Genomic DNA, 19,676 nt, shown 5'->3' with positions numbered 1-19,676 from the left:
TTATGTTCGGCTGTTACTTGACTAGTCTGTCAGACAACTCTCCCAGTTTTGGCACTAGCCCCCAGATGTTAGTAAGGAAGACTTTGCAGGGTCAACAGGGCTGTTTCTGCTCGTCAGAGAAATTAGCCCAATAAAGCAGAGACCACACAAGCCAGATTGGGTGAAATTGACAAGCTGTTTATAACAAGCTATATGGCTGGAAGAGAAATTGACTAGGCCAATACAGAACTGACAGTCTGTACAGGGAGATCAAGGGTTCCCTTCCTCGAGCTGAGGATGAAGCCAGGTTTTACAGGAATCTTGTACAATAAGATTAATTAAAATGGGGAAAGATACAATGTACTTGGAAATTAAGTAATCCAGTTACAATGATAACTGAAAAAGTTATCGGAAGAATGTCTTATTGTCGATACAATGTCACATCCTGACAGTATCAATGAGTTATGGATGTGATCAGGAGATTCCAGTTCTCTTTACAGGTAGGTGAAAATGTCTTTTTTGAAACAGTAAGATGCTGCCATTGTTCCTGCCCTGGGAGCGAGGCCCTTTGGTGCCGTCATTCGACGTGACGGCAGTGTTCACTTCAACTGACAAAACCCTAGCCAGAGAAACAATAGCCAACCTACTGGACATACAGAACAGAAAACAGGACGCTGAACCTATCAACAAAGACGGCATACTTAAACTACTGGACTTGTGCCTCACAACACACTTCACATTCAACAACCAGATATATGAACAAATCAACGGAACACCCATGGGATCACCAATCTCGGGACTCATAGCAGAGGCAGTTATGCAAAGGTTCGAACAAACAGTCCTACCACAAATTCAACCCAAACTCGGTCAGATATGTCGATGACACGTTTGTAATCATTAAAAACACGGAAATAGAAAAAACACACCGGATCATCAACGCCACACTCACAGGAATCCGATTCACGAGAGAAGAAGAAAAGGATAGCCAACTCCCATTCCTAGACGTGATGGTACAGAGAACACCGAACGGAGAATTCACTACAAGGGTATACAGGAAAGCCACACACACAGACCAAGTCCTAAACTATGAAAGTAACCACCCCAACACGCACAAACGAAGCTGCATCAGGACACTATTCAAAAGGGCCACAACACACTGCAGTACACCAGAACTGCAAAAAGAAGAAGAGGAACACCTATACAAGGTATTCGCCAAAAACGGATACCCGCGCAACTTCATCAACAGATGCCTAAGAGAACGAGGACATACCACAACCAAAAGGACTAGCCACACTACCATACATCAGGAGCATCTCAGAACTGACAGCCAGACTACTGCGACCCCTAGGACTCATAACGGCACACAAACCAACAGCCACGCTCAGACAACAACTCACCAGAACGAAGGACCCGATACCCAACATGAGCAAGACGAATATAGTGTACAAAATACCAAGCAAGGACTGCACAAAACCCTATATAGGACAATCAGGAAGACAGCTAACAATCCGCATACATGAACATCAACTAGCCACGAAACGACACGACCAGCTATCCTTAGTAGCCACACACGCAGACAACAAGCAACATGAATTCGACTGGGACAACACTACTATCATAGGGCAAGCCAGACAGAGAACAGCCAGGGAATTCCTAGAGGCATGGCATTCATCCACAAACTCCATCAACAAACACATCGACCTGGACCCAATATACCAACCACTACAGCGGACAGCTGAAACTGACAACCGGAAGCGGCAGGGACAGACCACTATAAACACCAGAGGAAACATTGAAGAAGCGCTTCGCAGGAGGCTCCCAAGCACTGATGATGTCGCCTAGCCGGGGGACGAAACGTTTGCAACAAAAACTTCCAGCTCGGTGAACAGAACCACAACAATATTTGCATATGTTACATAGGGTTCTGGTCTGCATTCAGTAATTTGTTGATTTTAGGTGGTTCGAATCACCCCGAGATCCCAGGTTCTAGACACTGGAATAATTTAGGCATGTGAAATGTGTTTCAAGGCAAAAGAATCTGGGTTTATTTAAATACAAAAAGGTAAGCATAGTACATGAAAATAAAGGTAAATGCTACAAAGTGAAATTAACACTATCAATTATGCAGAGAACAGTAATTACACACCCTAATAAAATTAACCACAGATTAAACACAATTAGAACATAAACAGTAGTTTTAATCACAGAAATCAGACTTCCTATACTTGGGGTCACGTGCACCGTCAACACCCACCTTTCTTCCTTGTTAGCCAAGTTTGAAACTTTGGGGTCTCGTGAATTTAAGCTCACCACTGGGGAAGGCGTGATTTCCATGTACAGATGACTGTTCCCACTAGTACCAAGTGCCTCGACGAAGATGGGGTCTGTGTAGGCCTTCAGTCTGGATCGAGTCCGCTGATGCGGTAGGATGCATATTGTCTCTACCGGGTGAGCATTTCTCTCTGGTGGTTTTGCAGACCCAGTTTTCACCTCAGGATGTGTGTGAAGCCTTGTGCTGTTGCTCAGGTGGGTAGTTTTCGGAGTTTGTCAGAAGTTTGCTAGTCCTGGTCGCTTGCCGTTGGTTCCCCTGGTTTGGAACAGACCTGTGTCGGCATTTTTCAGAATTGCTGTTGGGATCCCCCGTCTGGAGATAGCTCTTCGAAATAGCTGCTGGTATGAGCTGTTGGAACTCTTCTTCTGGAGATAGGTCCCAAGAAGCTATTCCCCAGCAGTTATACTAATTGTGGGTTTCCTACCTTCGTGCCAAATCTGTGCTTACCAGTGTGTTTCTGGTGTTCCCTTAAAGTTCAATTGGCTTCCTAATAGTTAAGAGTAGTGCGAATGTATTTTGATTGAAGTTAAATGCCTGGTATCTGTGTAGGCCCAATACTGTCTGTGCTAGGTAGTGCAAGGTGTAAAAGTTAGTTTTGGACGAGAGTGTTAGGTCAGGTTGATTGTTCTCTTGGAGTGGAGATGTATATTGGAAATCCAGGCTGAACAATAGTCCTAGACTGAAATCATTCTGACTCTGTGCATATTTGTTGCAGCCTGAGCTCAGGCTTTTGTCCAGTATTTTAGATATTAGGAAAGTCCAGGATCTTGTCCAGTATTTTAGATGATAGGGATATTTTCTAACTATCCTACAGTTAGTGAATGGTAACAAATACCTTTTTGATTCTTGAAGAATCTTGAAGTTATCCACATGCTAGTTTACATTGAAAGAAGAAACACAAGGCACTCTCATTTAAGTCCAACCTCTATCATTGATTAATTTTTAATCAACTCTTGATGGACTGTTTACTGGTAACTTCAGCAACCACAATAGGCACAGCAGAAGACAGAACTACATAACTGCAACCCTGTCCCTTACTCCCTAAAACTGTTGCCTACAATCATCTGTTACAAAGCCATTGGAATGTTCCCTAACCAACTTTCCCATCAAAATGAAATTAATCAAAGGTTAACTTAATACACACTTATTTCTCCCATTTTCAATCTGAGAGTGGAGAACAGCATGAGAACAAATTACTAAAAAAGGCGTGCTTCTGCCCGGCAAGGTGCAGTAGTTGAAAAGGTAATATAGCCCCAAACAAAGTGATTCAGTAACTGTGTTACTGTAACTGCAAATATCTACCTGAACACAATTTAGTTGCCTCATACTGCAACCTCTGTATGCCTTCCAAACAATTTCTCCTGCTGAGGTCATCAATATAGCTCAAAGCAAAAATGTCACACCGAACAGCCAGCCTTGATGGGGGATAAGACAAAGTACAATGATGATGAAAAGGACAGTGATTGTAGATCAGCTAATGGTTTTTATGTTTCAAAAAGCTCCCTATGGGGTCTAAGTCCTCCTCTATTTGAAATGACTTCAAATACTAGATAGGCAGGGAGAATTCAGGAGACAGGGAAAGAAAAAGGCAAAACTAAATACAGAACCAAGACACACACCAGGGGTGGGGGGAGCGGCATGATCGGGAAAGATAGAGAGACAGACAGACAGAGACAGACAGACAGAGAGAGACAGAGAGAGAGAGACAGAGAGAGAGAAAGAGAGAGAAAAAGAGAGAGTAAGAGAGAGAGTGAGAAAGAAAGAAAGAGAGAGAAAGAAAGAGAGAGAGAAAGAGAGAGAGAGAAGCTAACAGAGTAAATTGGAGGCAGTCACTACCCTATTCTTAAACCCCTGGCATTCACTACATCAGACACATACTTAAACAGAGACAGAAACACAGAGACAAAAAATCTTTGTACATGCGTGACTGAGACAATTCAAATGTCCACACCCCTCATCGTAAAGAGGAGCAACATGGTACTTCTCAGAAAGAATGAGACCCAAAAAGGAAAAAAAAGAGACGCCATGCCTTCAAGTCTCAAACCCTGAAGCTATGGGTGAAAAAGGCCAGTTGGTGAGGGAGAAGCAATACCCGGAAGAAATATAGAAGAGCTCCAGGCTAGGGCCAGAAAACACCAAGTACAAAATGGTAAAAACAGTTTGAATTTGAGGAAATGCCAAGAACTGAAGCAAGACGATGACCTTGTATTTGCTGCCCAGAAAGACAGGCAGCAGTCCAAGCTGCATGTTCATATGCTGGTTAGTGTTTCTCAAAGTTAGCTTACAGGCATGAGGCATCCAAGACTTGTGCAATTTCTTAACTGGAAATAGTTGTGCAGTGTAGAAATGGCACATCATATCATCATGGTGACTGATGAGCAAAACTGAGTTTGAGGGTTGGGTGGGGGTAGATAAAAAGACTTGTTCGCCTGTTTTGTTTTTCCCATCATCGGGAATATGTTATGAGATCAGCAAAAGAGAAACAAAGCGCAGACTTCAGCAGCTGCCAAAATTCCTCGGCATTGGCCCAATATAGAACTCAGCCAGGAAACAATGAACTGGCATTTATTAATTAGATGATCATCATCATCCAGCAAACTGCCTCACAAGTCAATTTAACAGGTTAAGAGATAGATACCACGATAATGTGATTCATAGGTCTTGAGGCTTTAAGCAAAAATTTGGTGCATGAATGTGCAATTCTTACACAAAGGATATTGTGACTGCCTCAGATACAGTAACGCTTAGAATTTGAACTTTGCTCAATGCAGCAATATTTCAGTTCCCTTTTGAGTGAAAACTCCCCCAAGTAATTCTATCCCATTTTTATAAACAAATATTCCTGGCCACATTTGAGAAACATCCTTCACCTCAACTCCAGTGTTAATTTATTTCAGCAGTAACACAGGCAGACAGCAGAAAGTAGGCTCCAGTGACCCAAATCAGGCAATCTGAACTGAAATGCTATTGTTCACGTTGACTTGAAATGCAATGATAATAATCTCAGGCAGAATCGAAGAGAGGCAGAGGAGAGAAAAGAAAACAAGGTTGCCCTCCTCCCCTCTCACATTCAGCTCCAGATTTCTCCCATGTGTTGGTGATTCTATAAATAATATTGAGTTCAATGCATTTCAAGAAAACACTGCCAATAGCTGAATTCCCCCTTGTTGAACGCAAGTAAGATGCCAAAAGCATGTCCAAGCAGGAGAATGTTGCTTTGTTCTGAGATTGTAATAAGGTTATGCCCCCTATTGGTCCATATTGCACATCAAGATCATTTGATCACAAAAAATCTATGCTGACATTCCCAAGGCAGTACTGAGGAAGCACTGCATTGTTCAAGATGCCACCTCACAGACAAGATGTTAAAAGGAGGTCCCCATATGCTCAATCCAAGGGAGGCAAAAGATCCCATGGTAAACAGGAGCAGGGCATTCTGCCCAGACACAAGCCAATATTTACACTGCAGTCAACATCACAAAGACAACTTAACTGGTTATTATCACATTTATTTGTGCACATTTCTAATGTAATTGGCTGTTGCATTTTTTTACTCAACAGCAATGGGTGCAGTTTGTTTTTAAGAACGGAACAGAATGTGTTCATCTGTGGGCTGTAAAAGGCTTCAGGTTGTCCCGAAAGTGTGAAAAATGCTATAAAAGTCTTTCTTTCCCTACATCCCCAAGAATAGCAATTTCAATTTATTCTTGACATTGTCCACTGTACAATAAGCCTCACCCACCTGCCCTTCCTCCCACACACACGTACCATATCCTCTCCAAGAACTGCCATTTAGAGTACTAAACTATTGTTCATATCTGTTTTGAATTTAAGTAGCCCATCTCTCCTAGAGAAAAATACAACATCAGCTGATAGTCTAAACTGCATTTTTGAGAGGGTAGATCAGTTTGTTATACAACAGCAAACTTAAAATAAACCATCCCTGAATAGTTTGTCTCTTTACTCCAACATAAACACAACTTCAGTTTAAAGTACCTATTACATAGAGCAGCTGACAGTTGTAGTTTCTTACTTACAATGTTTATTTATATTCATCCACCTCCCCACAACCTGCCCCACCAAACCCTATTATGCAAACTTCACAATAGTGAAGCACTTACAGCGAAGGAGATGTTGGACAGAAAACAATTAATCTATGGCAAGACATGGTATGCGTGCAGAGTTTGAAGTAAAAGCTTGCTCAAATCTTCAGCAAAAAAGAAAGCATTCCCAAGAGGACATGCGCCTGTTTTCGTGGAAGATATGGGATTTGGGAGACCAGTTCATTTCCAGGTTGTAAGGATCGGGAATAAATGCACGCAGGTTAGTGGCACGTTTTACTTTTGGTCACCAGCCACTACCCCAATCAATTTCATGCAGAAAGTCCTTACCTTCAGGGGAAAAATCTGTTCCTCGGCAACAGAGGCCAATTCTGAGACATCTAGCAGACTAAGGTACTGGTGGGAGAATACATGACTGCAAAGACATTTAGAAGGGGTAGATGGACTTCAAGACAAGGGGGCACATTAAGGTGCATGGAGAGAGATTTTTTTAAAAAGACACAAGAGGCAATTTGTTTTTAAGCAGAGGGTGGTTTGTGTGTAGAATGACCTTCCTGAGAAAATGATGGATGAGGGCACAGTTACAACAGTTAAAAGACACTTCGATAAGTACATGAATAGGAATGTTTTGGAGGACCAGGAACAAGCAGGTTGGACTTTTTTAGTTGGGGATTATGTTTGGCATAGCCTGAAGGGTCTGTTGCCATGTTGTGACTCTATGGAGAAAGAGGATAATTGAGAGAGAAATCATCCTTTATTCTCCAAAACTAAGAAACCTTGATATTAGGAAATGTCAATATTAAATGGGGTGAAATTTTGGGCCAGAAAATGCAGGAAAAAAAACTTCAGTTAGAAAAACCTAAATGCTAGCAATAATTGATAGTCAATGGAACAGAAGATAAAGGAGTTTATACACAAAATAAAATTATGCCAGTTAATGTTTTCACCACCAAAGGAGCTAAATAAGGCAGTTGAGTTTTCATTAACAGCAGTTCATGGTAAACTTTACCCACTCCAGCCTGTGTTTTGGTTTTTACAGCAGCTACAACCTTCGATGTATTGTAGAATGTTTTTGGCTTCAAGTACATGCTTTGTACATTGGAGATTAGGAAGATTCTAGTCTATATGCTCTGTTTGCTTTAAGTTGATCCACTAATACTGGGAAAGACAAACATTAGAGAGATACATAAAACAAATAAAATATTTCAAAAAACAGGCACTGCTGTTTTTACCACTCCTTTTACCCCCTCACCCCCAACATCCAACCAAAATCCGGCAGGATCAAATAAATAGCTTGCCAAACTTCTGGTGGCATCATGGATGGAAAGCGTTCACTGAACAAAAGTATTGGAAGCTTACTCAACCCAACAAGTTCCAACCAATGGAAAAGGAGAAAAACCTGAACTGGACATGGACCAATTCATAATGACTGAAACAAAAGCAGACTTTCATTCATTGAGCATATTTCCTGACTTCAGAGGTGTCCCAAGGCCCTCCAAGACAATTAAGTACTTTTGAAGTTTGATCAATGCTATTTTCAAGAAACACAGCAGGCGTTTTTTTTTCCAAAGTCCCATAAAGAGATAATCTCCTTTCAGTATTATTGGTTAAAGGATTTGGCCAGGAGTGCACCTTTTTTCTGCAAAACAGGATGAGGAAGTCTTCTAACAGTTCAAAGGGCTGATGGAGCCTCATCTGGCAGATAACCTCTCAGATATGATCAATTCAGAGTGTACTGAAAAAAGTGCTCAGTGACAGGCAGTAATGATATTGGAGGAGCAGGAAAATCGACATTTTGGGCAAAAGCCCCTCATCAGGCCTTCAAAAGCCCTTCCTGATGAAGGGCTTTTGCCCGAAACTTCAATTTTCCTGCTCTGCTTTTCCAGCACCATTCTAATCTCCAGCATCTGCAGTATCCACTTCCACCCAGTAATGATATTAACCCAAGTTTATAATTTTTTTTGGAGACGTATAATCAATGATGTTTATTTTTACTCACTAGTGAGCACAGTATCTATTCTCACCACATGATTAAACTACAAATATAAAACAAGTTTATCAATCTCTTTTGACATGGCAAGTATATAGCATGAGAACTATGCTGACAGTGCCTAAATCATAAGTGAATTATTTCACGTTCACACCAAAATGCTTAAACTTTTTTTTTGAAAAAGGCAAAATTCTGGGGATTGCCACTCAAAGAACATTTTCCAGAAACTTCAGTGATTGCTAGAAGGGTTAAACAGTCTGCAATTCTTCATGTATAAATACATCATGCAGACAACTAGACAATGTCCAATTTAACTAACTGTGTAAGAAATGTAAACTCAGAAAAATTTTGTTTAACAATGGGTGCCAAGTAAAGCATGCCATAAAACTTCATACTGTCTGGAATGCATTGTCAATATTACAATTACTGCATCTAATTTAAACCAAGAAAAGTATCTGTTTCAAACAACGTTTCCCAGACGGGTTTATGAAATAATGCTTTTATGTCATCAATGTGGATAGAAAGTGTACATTGAAGAATTAATGGATTGTGCATTTTTTTTTGTTCATAAGCAGCTTCTGGTTAGCTTTAGCAGGAACAAACTACAAGATGCAGCATGTAAATTGACTTTTAACCTACAGCAAATGCAGTTGAGTCGTTATTGCCCTCAAATGCAATAGAGGATATGGAACAAATGCTGGTGTTGCTAATGATGCTCCGATCACACCAATGGATTTAAAAAAGTTGCTTGAAGTGCTCGAAAGTCCTCATCCTGATGTTCTAGATTTTAACATATTGGAGCTTCAGCACATTCCATTTTTTTATCAAGTTAACAGGACAGTAAGATTAGTTGGGGTGTCTCATGTCGAGAACAAGAAATACAGAACAGGCTCTGCCGCTCAAATGGTTCACATCTGTGTCCAAATGTTCAATACATTGTCCAGAGTTTGGAAGCAGAACAAAGAAAGGGAGAGAAAGAGAGCAGGTGTTAGGCATGGGGCCAGATTACCTATTTTTGCACAATAGACTATGAGATTAAAACTGGCGATCACTCCTGTCTTTCTTTAAAACGGTGCAATGAGATTTTATTTTTAATATCCACCTGAACAAGCAGATGGAGCCTCAGATCAATGTCTCACCCAAAACAGGATACCTCTGACAATGCAGCATTCCATCAGTTCTGATCTGGAATGACTGCCTTGAATTTTGTAATCAAGATCCTGAGGCTTTACAGTGAAAGCTGAAAGGTTTAAAGTGAAGACAAGGAGAAGAACGGGAGTGAATCACGCATTGCAAAAGCACACAATGAAATCAGTTACTTCATAACATGCTGCCTAATGATTACTGATTTTTTTCCAAGCTGAGAAAACCAGTTTAAACTATCTTGAATATTTGCTTTCCTCTCTTCTCTTCATTGGATTTTGTTTTGGCCTCATACCTTGAACATAACCCACCAAAAAACAATTAGTTTGATGTCATTCAGTCTTATCCCTTGCTGAGCGCAGTATTTGTACTACAATATAGCTGGCAATGTTGCCTCCTGCAGTTATATTCAAAGGGTGTCACTACAACCGATTATATAAATACTGATCAGTATAAAAGAGAATGAGAAAGGAGCAGAATTTCCTACAGCTTTCAAAAGATCAATTTCAGTTTGGCAGAGGGCCTAAAAAAGTCCAAATAGTATATTTAATTTGGAAGGCGGGTAGCAGAATTTTTTTTATACAAAGTTATGCTTTAACTTTACAGAAAATTAACAGTCTAAAGACTGAAAACCATCTGTGCAACAATGATTGCTGAGAAATTTAATACACTTGACTGTGTCATTGGATTGCAGTAGAATTGTTCAACAAGCAAAAAGAGCTCCAAAATATTCTGCTGGAATACCAGACCTTATAAGGTAACAAGTCCTCCCAACAGTTACTCAGTAGTTGTAGTATGCAGAACATGGTCCTTCTGGTGCAACACGCAGGGCTGAGTTCCAACTGTGATTGGGTACATGCCACAATGGAGAGCCGTTTTCCATTGTCTTGTCCAATTTTATTTTGGCATCAATTTCCATGACCAAGGCCCAGATTTTGTGCCAGGGAAAAAAACTATTGTCTTTCTCAAGTGCTTGATGTTGACATGATTGGCTAAACCACAATTTGTATTCAGAGTGAAGCTCTTCAGCACTGACCTGCAAAACCAGAGGACAAAGGGCAGCAGTCCAACCCACTCCCAAATGCTCAAAACACCATCTATTCATAGATCTATTTCTTGTTTTTTTTTCCTTCTAAATAAATCCTCAGGATGTAGATGTAATGTCTGCTAAAGCTAGTCTTTATTGCCCATCCCTAGTTTTCCTGAGAAAGCAGTGTTGCTGCCCTATTTTAAATAGAATCAAGGGACTTGCAGAGCCCGTTCAGACCTGCGCACATTGGTTATGAAACTGGGAGCCACACACAGGCCAGACCAGCTAAGGAGAAAGAAAGAGTTTCTTGCCATAAAGGATTCAAATGTACTAAAGTCTTTTAAAAATAACAATTTAATGGCTTCATGGTCACGATTTCACTTTCACTGATGTCAACTTTTACTTCCAGATTTCTTTTAAAACAACGATCCAAATTTTTCAAACTACAACACTGCGATTTTGATTTTACATTATCTGGATTATTAGGCTAGTTATTGAGTCATAACTCTCGCTGTGTGCATATATCAATCTCCAACAAACCATTGTATCTCTATCACTGACTAAAAATTAAGCAGAACAAATCTGTTACACACAGCACGCAACTTCATGAAATTCATGTCTGCAACACTCAAATTCACAGTGTATTCCAGACAATTGATTACAGAGAAATGAATGACAAAATAATGCTGTAAAATAATTCTGTTTTACCACAGAAGCAACTAATATTTCTTAGAAGCTTTATATTACAAGGATATTGAACAAAATAGTTCCTGGGATGATTGATTCCAGTTATTTGGAAAAACTAGAGAATCCAGAATTGTTCTCTCAGAGCAGAGAAAATCAAATGGAACTTTAATAGGGTTGTTCAAAATAATTTAATGTTTAAGAGTACAGGTTGGGATTACAGTATCCCTAATGAGAGATACTGCTGCTGTGCTTGAGAAGCTAAAGGAATAGATGAAGTGAGTGGGCTATAGATGGGTATGACCTGGTTGTGGGAGAACTGGGGAAAGGAAGGAGAGGAGAGTGCCTCAAAATTCCCCAAAAAGGAACCTCCCAATCCTTTGCTGGATGTCAGCCCAGACAGCTAAATCTGCCAGCCTCTCCACTTCGAGTAGGCTTCTCTCTGCCACACGCAAAAAAGCGTGGCCATGAATTAGCCACTTAATGAACTCAATAGACTCCAATGGCACAGTGAGTCCATGCTGCAGCAAACCCCCAACCCTATCACCATCCATCGGTGGCCGATAGGCAGACCTCCAAACCATTTCAAACAAATCAGTGGATGACCATAAAGCCCACTCCAGAGTGATGAGTAGAACTTCTTTTCGCAACATTTTGTGATCTGAAAGTTTGTGGAGATACGATGTATGTTTCAATGGGGAATTGGATATTGTTTTAAAAAGAAAATCTCTCCAAGTCAGTGGGTTAGGAACCATAAGGAATCTTGTCCTCAGATCCCAGCCACCTCTGACCAAAGCAAAACAATTCTAGCCTATCCAATCATTTCACGTAACTGTAACTTTCAAATGCTGTCAACACTCTTTGTTAATCTCCTCTATATTCTCCCTTGAGCTATTATAACCTTCCTGTAAATGTGGTGACCAGAACTGGACACAAAGCTTCAGCTGTCACTTAACCACAGCAAGGATAGAGCTGGTATTGACATGATGGGCTGAACCACCTCCTCCAGTGCTATACGATTCAACAGTGGAAGTGAAAAATAAAATTTTTACGTAAAATTATTCCATATCGCTAGCTCTTAAACAGCAAAATTGAGGAATCAAATATCTGAGTACAAGTGGCAAGTTTAATCTCTCAATAAGATTGGAGTCTTGAAATTCCTAGCCAGCCTCTGCATTTTAAACAACCTGCATCACACCTAGAATGCTAAAACCATCACTATAGACAAAACAAACAAACCAGCTTAAATCAGTCTTTTTTAACCTTTATTGACCTTTTGAGATTGATTCTCTCTTCTAGCTGTCTTGCTGTAAAGGCTGTGGCTTGAAATCAGAGTTCATAGCATCTTATTGCACTGACGCAATGACTTGCATTACATCAGAATCTTTCCCACCACCCCCAAAACCCCAAAATAGGTTTTGTACTCAAACTCTCCAATCCTGACAAAAGAGGTGATGTTTCCTAAATTATGTAAAAGGAGACAGAGTCGCAAAGAAAACAGCCCATGACATTCCAGCACATATGGAAGCTAGACAGCCAAATAAAGATGAGATAAGAAATAAGGACAACCAAATTAAAAAAAACTTGAAATTGATTACAAGACAACCATGTCATGGTTTATAAGCAAAGCATCAGGAACTATCCATTAAATCAATGTATGCAACTTGTTTCCACGGATCCATTATTTTACATATAAACTATCTAGGCCCCTCAATAAGATTCCATCTTGTAACTCACTCACTGGAACCTATTATTCTGTATGTAAATTATCTGAACCTCAGGGCTACATTACGCTTGACTGCTCACCCCTCGTTGTTTACTCATTGCTTGCTCTTGTTTCCATGCCCATCACCATCACCCCATCCCATTTCAGATTAAACAGTAAAATTATCAAGTAACAATGTGAAAGCCCTACGCCAACTCCAATTTTAACCACAACAATTTGCCTTCACAATTCTTGCTATAATTATCATATCAACTCACTAAATCGATCAAATGCAGCCTTTGCTGGCTCAGGAGTATAAAATGAAACCCATCCGAAGCAGCACAGCCTCAAGAGCCGAACATGAGTAAACACTTGATTTATGTCAGCATTTCTTCCATGCCTACAGTTTCATCATAACGCCACCTATTCAGGAATCAAACCATTTACAACCAACTTTGACTAATCATAAAACAAAATCCCACCTTATGTGGCTGGCTGTGCTGTTGGGATAAATTCTTCCCAACGTTACTGGTGTCAAAACATCACCAAGGATTTGAATGAATGCCGATTCACTTTCGGATACCCGCTGAACTTACTTTTTCAAACAAAAATTAATCATGTTTGAATAGGAACTGTTACATCTCTTGCATTGCAGAATAAGCACAGAGCAGTACACACAGACTGCAGGACACCAAATTTTATGCACCTTTGAGAATAAACAAGCAAATTAATTAATGCTAATAAGTGGCATTACTTTCTCCCTTCAAGTCTACTTAACTCCATGCAACACAGTTCCCACTCATGCAAACTGCAAAGGTAAACTGTTACTTATCCCAAACACCAATGCCCTAACCACTGTAATTCCCTTCCCAACATGCCTACCTCTCTTGCCTTAAAAGCTTCCTCTTTGACCAAATACTTGAGCACCTATCCCAATATCTCCTTAACTAGCTTGATGTAAAATTTTATTTGACAGCATTCTTGCTAAATTCCTTGGGATAGTATATTATGTCAAAGGACGATGTGAATAATTTTTATTTCAGTACCATTTCACGTTCCTTACATAGAAATATTGAAATGTATTCCCTGCTGTTACACAATGCGATCACTGCACTTTGCATGAAAGGATCCCTTGGAACAACAATGAAATTAATAACCAGATCAATTTACAGTTGTATGAGAGAATGTGCTGATTCTCCGTGGTGACCTTGCATTCCTTCCTACTTTTGCTTCCATCCAAGCAGACTTTATCCAATAGTACAACCTAGAAGTTCACTCATCTGTGGCAAACCACAGATGTGGGCATTACAGTAACCAACTGGATTTGCCATGAACCGAACCTCTCCTATTCTACATTTGCAAATGCTTTTAAGAACTCAGGGACAGAAGGTCTGACAACCCAGTATCTGTCCATTGTAAGCTCTTACAAACAGGAAGCAAAACGAAAGCAACCACCCAGAAATTGTGCTTGTTGGTTGAGAACTAACTTGCCTTAAAATCAGATTCAAATGCTTTTGAAATTGATGCCCCCCCCCCCCACCCACCCCACCCCGGCACTGAACAAGCCCTTCCCAAGTTTCAGAGCTACTAAAAGGTGCTGACTACTTTCACAAAACTAACCTTGGATGCGCCTGCTGTGAATCTTCAAAGAACATTCAAGACAGACCTGATTCACACCATGCTGGTTTAGATTCAGACACCGAAGTTTAAAACATTCCAGAGAGCTGAATCTAATTTGGAGACATCACTTGCCTGGCACTGAGACCAAATTGCCCACCAGACAACACCTTTCCAGCGTGGGGTGTGAAAAAACAATTGCTGCCAGGTAACATGGGCATCACTGCTCCATCTAAATAGCCAAGACATAAAATTAAAAGTTGTTCCGATAGCAACAGGAAAAGGGATGGGAGAATGTGGAGAATTGTCTTCTATGCCAAAATTGCAGCAACGCTCTGTAGTACAACTGATATCAGACATGGTTTCTTGCACAGCAATTCAGTCACATTCCAAACACATTGGATACAACTGAACAACTGTGTCGCCAACATGTTCATTTAAACGATTAAAAGTGTTTTGTAACAAATATAATTATTGAGCTTCAAATAATGATATTTTTAGTCACCACTTCTTAAAACTTTAGGGAGTCCTTAAGCTGAATAATGCCCATGTTAAAAGCGAGAATTAAGGCTTGATTTGTGGCTGGTATCCAAGATCAGCCATACATAAACACTACACCCTCCCATTGTGATGCATTCTTCAGGGACACCCAAGTTACAATCAGTATCAAATGTGTACAGTGTAACCCAACCATCTAATCCATAATGCCCAAGCAATTCAATGTTATTGCTTCTTAACTCAATTGTTTGTCAAGTTCGAATTTCATAGGCAGCATCGTTTAGTAGCAACAGCCGATACATACCAAACATTTGCGAGAAGAGAACATCAGAGTGGAGGGGGCAGGGGTGGGGTAGCAAGCACACAAGCATGGCATCCCTGCTGGGAGAAGGGTGTGAAGGGAAGACAGGGGTGCAAGAGAGGGTGTGGTCAAGGAGCAAAGGGCAAGAGTTGGAGTGGAAGTGAGAGATAAGGGGTCAAAGGACAAAGAAGGGAGCAAGGTGGCAAGAGGCAACTAATCAAGGAAAGAGGGCCCGAGACTACAGAGATGTATAGCATGGAAACAGACTCGTTGGTCCAACTCGTCCATGCCAACCAGATATCTTGAATTGATCTAGTCCCATTTGCCAGCACCCGGCCTATATCCCTCCAAATCCTTCCTATTCATAGACCCATCCAGATGCCTTTTACATGCTGCAACTGTACCAGCCTCCACTACTTCCTCTGGCAGCTCATTCCACACATGCACAATTCTCTGTGTGAAAAGTGACCCTTAAGTCCCTTTTATACATTTCCCCTCTCACCCTAAAACTATGGCCTCTAGTTCTGGACTCCCCCAAAACCAGTGAAAAGACTTTATTTATCCTATCCATTTCCCTCATGATTTTATAAACCTCTATAAAGGTGCTCTGCAGCCTCTGACACTCCAGAAAAAACAGCCTCAGCCTATAGCTCAAATCCTCCAACCCTGGCAACAGAGAACAGAGAGAGGGGGGGGAGGAGAGAGAGAGAGAGAGAGAGAGAGAGAGAGAGAGAGAGAGAGAGAGAGAGAGAGAAAATATACCAACCTCTCATACATTATCTCTGTTCAGCGGCTCTCTTTCCACCCTACTGTTACAATGATGAACTTAGTACAAGGTAATAAAGACGGCATTTATCCCATGTCTTGTTACGCAGTTACATCTGGGCAATGACAGCAATAAATCAAACAGAATTGAAAAAAAATTAAATTTCTAAATGAGTGGTTATCAAATGATGCCTTATCCTCTTGCCCATGTGACTTGGTAAGTGAACCACAGAGGATCACGCTGTTCATTGAATCCGACAGTACAGCAAGAGGCCATTTGGACCATTGTGTTTGAGATAACTATTTTAAAAAACTACCAAATTAGTCCCGCTCTCCTGCTCTTTCCCCTTACCCAGGCAATTTCACCATCAACTCTTGCATTAATTTTAAAAAATAAAGGTAGCTAAATCCATGGAAAAGCATCGTTACTCTGGCAGCATGCGAGACATCACTCAATGTGAGCATTTACATCATGTTTCATAGGGGCTGACACCACTGAAAGGCAGAAATGAGACAGGAAATTTTGAGATCCCTGGAACAAAACAAAATCTGAATTAAAGTGGACTTATGCAATACAGCAAAGACGACATTACCACCTGGGCTATTTGATTAATGCTTGTCTAATGATTTGACTTAGAAAAGGCATGTTCAGCACCGACCAAAGATTTTTTTTGATCAATCTAACTGATACTGGGTTTTTTTTTTTACAAATATGCTTCAAAAAGAAATGCTATAATAGACAATTGACCAGTATGGTCTGACTGGCTGTTCTGGAGAGCTACATCTACAGAGAGAATAGTGTGCTGGTGTGTTTTAATCACAGCAGTAGGATATGGGTTTCCACTCCTGACCTCAGCCACATGGTTAAATGTTTTGCCACGTGGTTGGAGCCAGGACCCCCAGGCTGAAGCAAAACCCAGGAGCAGGGTCAGTCCCTGATGGGAGACAGGGAGTGAAAGAAAACATCACGAGAGAGAGCTGGGACCCACAGCAATGATTCCTGGTTCTAAACATCCACATGAACAGTCGCCCCCATCCCAAGTGCCATGTCCTGCTTTCAAACACAGCGTCAGATTCTAATCCAATGTGTGACACAGGAGCCTCTCAGTGATCGGGTTGGTGGTGGTGGGGGGCGGGGAGAGAGAGAAGAGAAACACACAGATACACACAAACTAAGGGATAGAGAGTGACAGAAGGATTTTTGGATTTCCAGCAGGGTTCAGCTCAGTTTCAGACGGTGTCAGAGGAGGAAGCATTACAAAATGCTTAAATGAACATGTCAAGCAGAGATCAGAATTAATCACAGAGTAAGGAGAGGGGAAAATACAAAAGGGGATAAAACGGTAAACAAAAGATATCTAACTCTAGATTTCTTAGTGGTTAGCATAGATAGACGAGCAGGTTACCTGCCCATTTTTATTGGTTGATACAGGGAAGAGATTCTCATTCAGAATTCCACAGCTCTCCCTACTAGTAGACCCAACACCTTGCCCTCACCCGTTCAACAGTAATTGCAGAATGTGTAGACATGCATCTAATATAGTCTCTCTGTTCTTAACTAAATGTAAACTTGTGCCTGAGAGCCACAAGCATTCCATTCAACTAATGGCCTTTAAGCCAATTAACTTTGCCACTTCCGCATATGTAAGATGACTCAAAGCTACAAGATGCAACTACACCTCTGACCTGAGCCTCGATCTGGCACCTTACACCAGCCAGAGATTTCATATTAAATAATTTAAACATAATCAATGTAAAGGCCTAATATATCTAATTTTTGCACAAAAAGAAACATATTATATCACAGGACATCCATGAAATTGTTATTCAACATGAGAAATGGTGGGCTTCTGCAGAAAAAGGATATAGAACATAGAACAATACAGCACAGAAGAATACAGCCCACGATGTTGTGCCGAACATTTGTCCTAGCTTAAGCACCCATCCATGTACCTATCCAATTGCCGCTTAAAGGTCGCCAATGATTCTGACTCTGCCACTCCCACAGGCAGCGCATTCCATGCCCCCACCACTCTCTGGGTAAAGAACCTACCCCTGACATCCCCCCTATACCTTCCACCCTTCACCTTAAATTTATGTCCCCTTGTAACACTCTGTTGTACCCGGGGAAAAAGTTTCTGACTGTCTACTCTATCTATTCCTCTGATCATCTTATAAACCTCTATCAAGTCACCTCTCATCCTTCGCCGTTCCAATGAGAAAAGGCCTAGCACTTTTAATTTTGGGAGGCACGGTGGCACAGTGGTTAGCACTGCTGCCTCACAGCGCCAGAGACCCGGGTTCAGTTCCCGCCTCGTCTGTGTGGAGTTTGCACATTCTCCCCGTGTCTGCGTGGGTTTCCTCCGGGTGCTCCGGTTTCCTCCCACAGTCCAAAAATGTGCAGGTTAGGTGAATTGGCCATGCTAAATTGCCCATAGTGTTCAATGCAGGGGTAAATGTAGGGGAATGGGTATGGGTGGGTGCGCTTCGGCGGGTCGGTGTGGACTTGTTGGGCCGAAGGGCCTGTTTCCACACTGTAAGTAATCTAATCTAATCCACTCTCAACCTATCGTCATACGACCAATTCTCCATTCCAGGCAACATCCTGGTAAATCTTCTCTGCACCCTCTCCAAAGCTTCCAAATCTTTCCTAAAGTGAGGCGACCAGAACTGCACTCAGTACTCCAAATGTGGCCTAACCAAGGTCCTGTACTATATATATTATACATAGTTTTATATACATGACACAATTGGACTTAAACGATAGGAAAAAAAAGAAATTATTTTCTTCAAATTAAAAGAAAACACACAAACCAAACTTGTTGGCTGAATCATTGTTAACCAGTCCAGGACCAAGTGAAAAGAATTAAATTATTTCCTTATTGAGAAAAGGAAATGGACAGTGATGTCAACCACCCATAGAATACAGGGTTAATCAGGCAGCCTCTGGTAACCTACACACAATTACAGTCAGAATAACTTGCTTTAAGCCTTTCAACAACCAGCTGCAATCTGACAGAAGGTTTTAATATGACATGGGAATATTTGTTCAAGCATCTTTGAAGTGTTTTTCTTAAAAATATTTCAGTTCACACAGACATTACATCAACGATTTCCACAATGTTAAAATGCTATCTTCTACTCCAACAGAATTTCAGTAATTTTATTTAGTGCATTCCCAGAATTTTGGTACAGGTGGGAGGCTTTGAAGGTTGAAAAAAAACAAAGGATTTGCAGCGATAACAGAAGTACAGCTTATTTATGAGCAGTGAAGCAGTTTGTTTGCATTAAACTACTCTGCTACCTTGTCTTAAAGAATAATATTTTCCCCTACCCAATCTAAGCAGTGGTTTTGTACCTCTAGTGCTTGCATTGGTCAAGACCAAGGATTTATACCGGGCCATAACTTGCTCTGATAAGTTACCCTCAGTGTCCACCTGTGACAGACATCATGGTCTGCTTTACCTTTCAAATTCTTTTTGTGTGGCTAGACATTGCAAGTACAAACTAACATTGTTGCACTGAGGGAAACCAGGCATCTGGGACTGCATGAACAGGGCAATCAACTGTT

At 40.9% G+C, this 19,676-nt stretch overlaps 1 protein-coding gene and 1 long non-coding RNA gene across 3 annotated transcripts in view; one reads left to right on the top strand and one right to left on the bottom strand.

The window, feature by feature from the left end:
• Positions 1-19,676, bottom strand: part of LOC122551426 (partitioning defective 3 homolog B-like) — a 1,013,066-nt gene that overhangs the window by 873,988 nt on the left and 119,402 nt on the right. The window lies entirely within an intron of this gene.
• LOC148149583 (uncharacterized) overlaps positions 6,477-19,676 on the top strand; it is a 73,605-nt gene continuing 60,405 nt past the window's right edge. The window contains exon 1 of the long non-coding RNA XR_015757622.1: positions 6,477-6,634. This is a non-coding gene — a long non-coding RNA (uncharacterized LOC148149583). The remainder of the gene's footprint in view (positions 6,635-19,676) is intronic.

The sequence above is a fragment of the Chiloscyllium plagiosum genome, unplaced genomic scaffold (genome assembly GCF_037043375.1).
Source record: "Chiloscyllium plagiosum isolate Xiang-an unplaced genomic scaffold, Cpla_swu_hap1 HiC_scaffold_7, whole genome shotgun sequence".
In the NCBI taxonomy this organism is placed as follows: domain Eukaryota; kingdom Metazoa; phylum Chordata; class Chondrichthyes; order Orectolobiformes; family Hemiscylliidae; genus Chiloscyllium; species Chiloscyllium plagiosum.
Note: the sequence above shows the minus strand (reverse complement) of the source record. Positions and strands in the feature narration are given on the sequence as shown.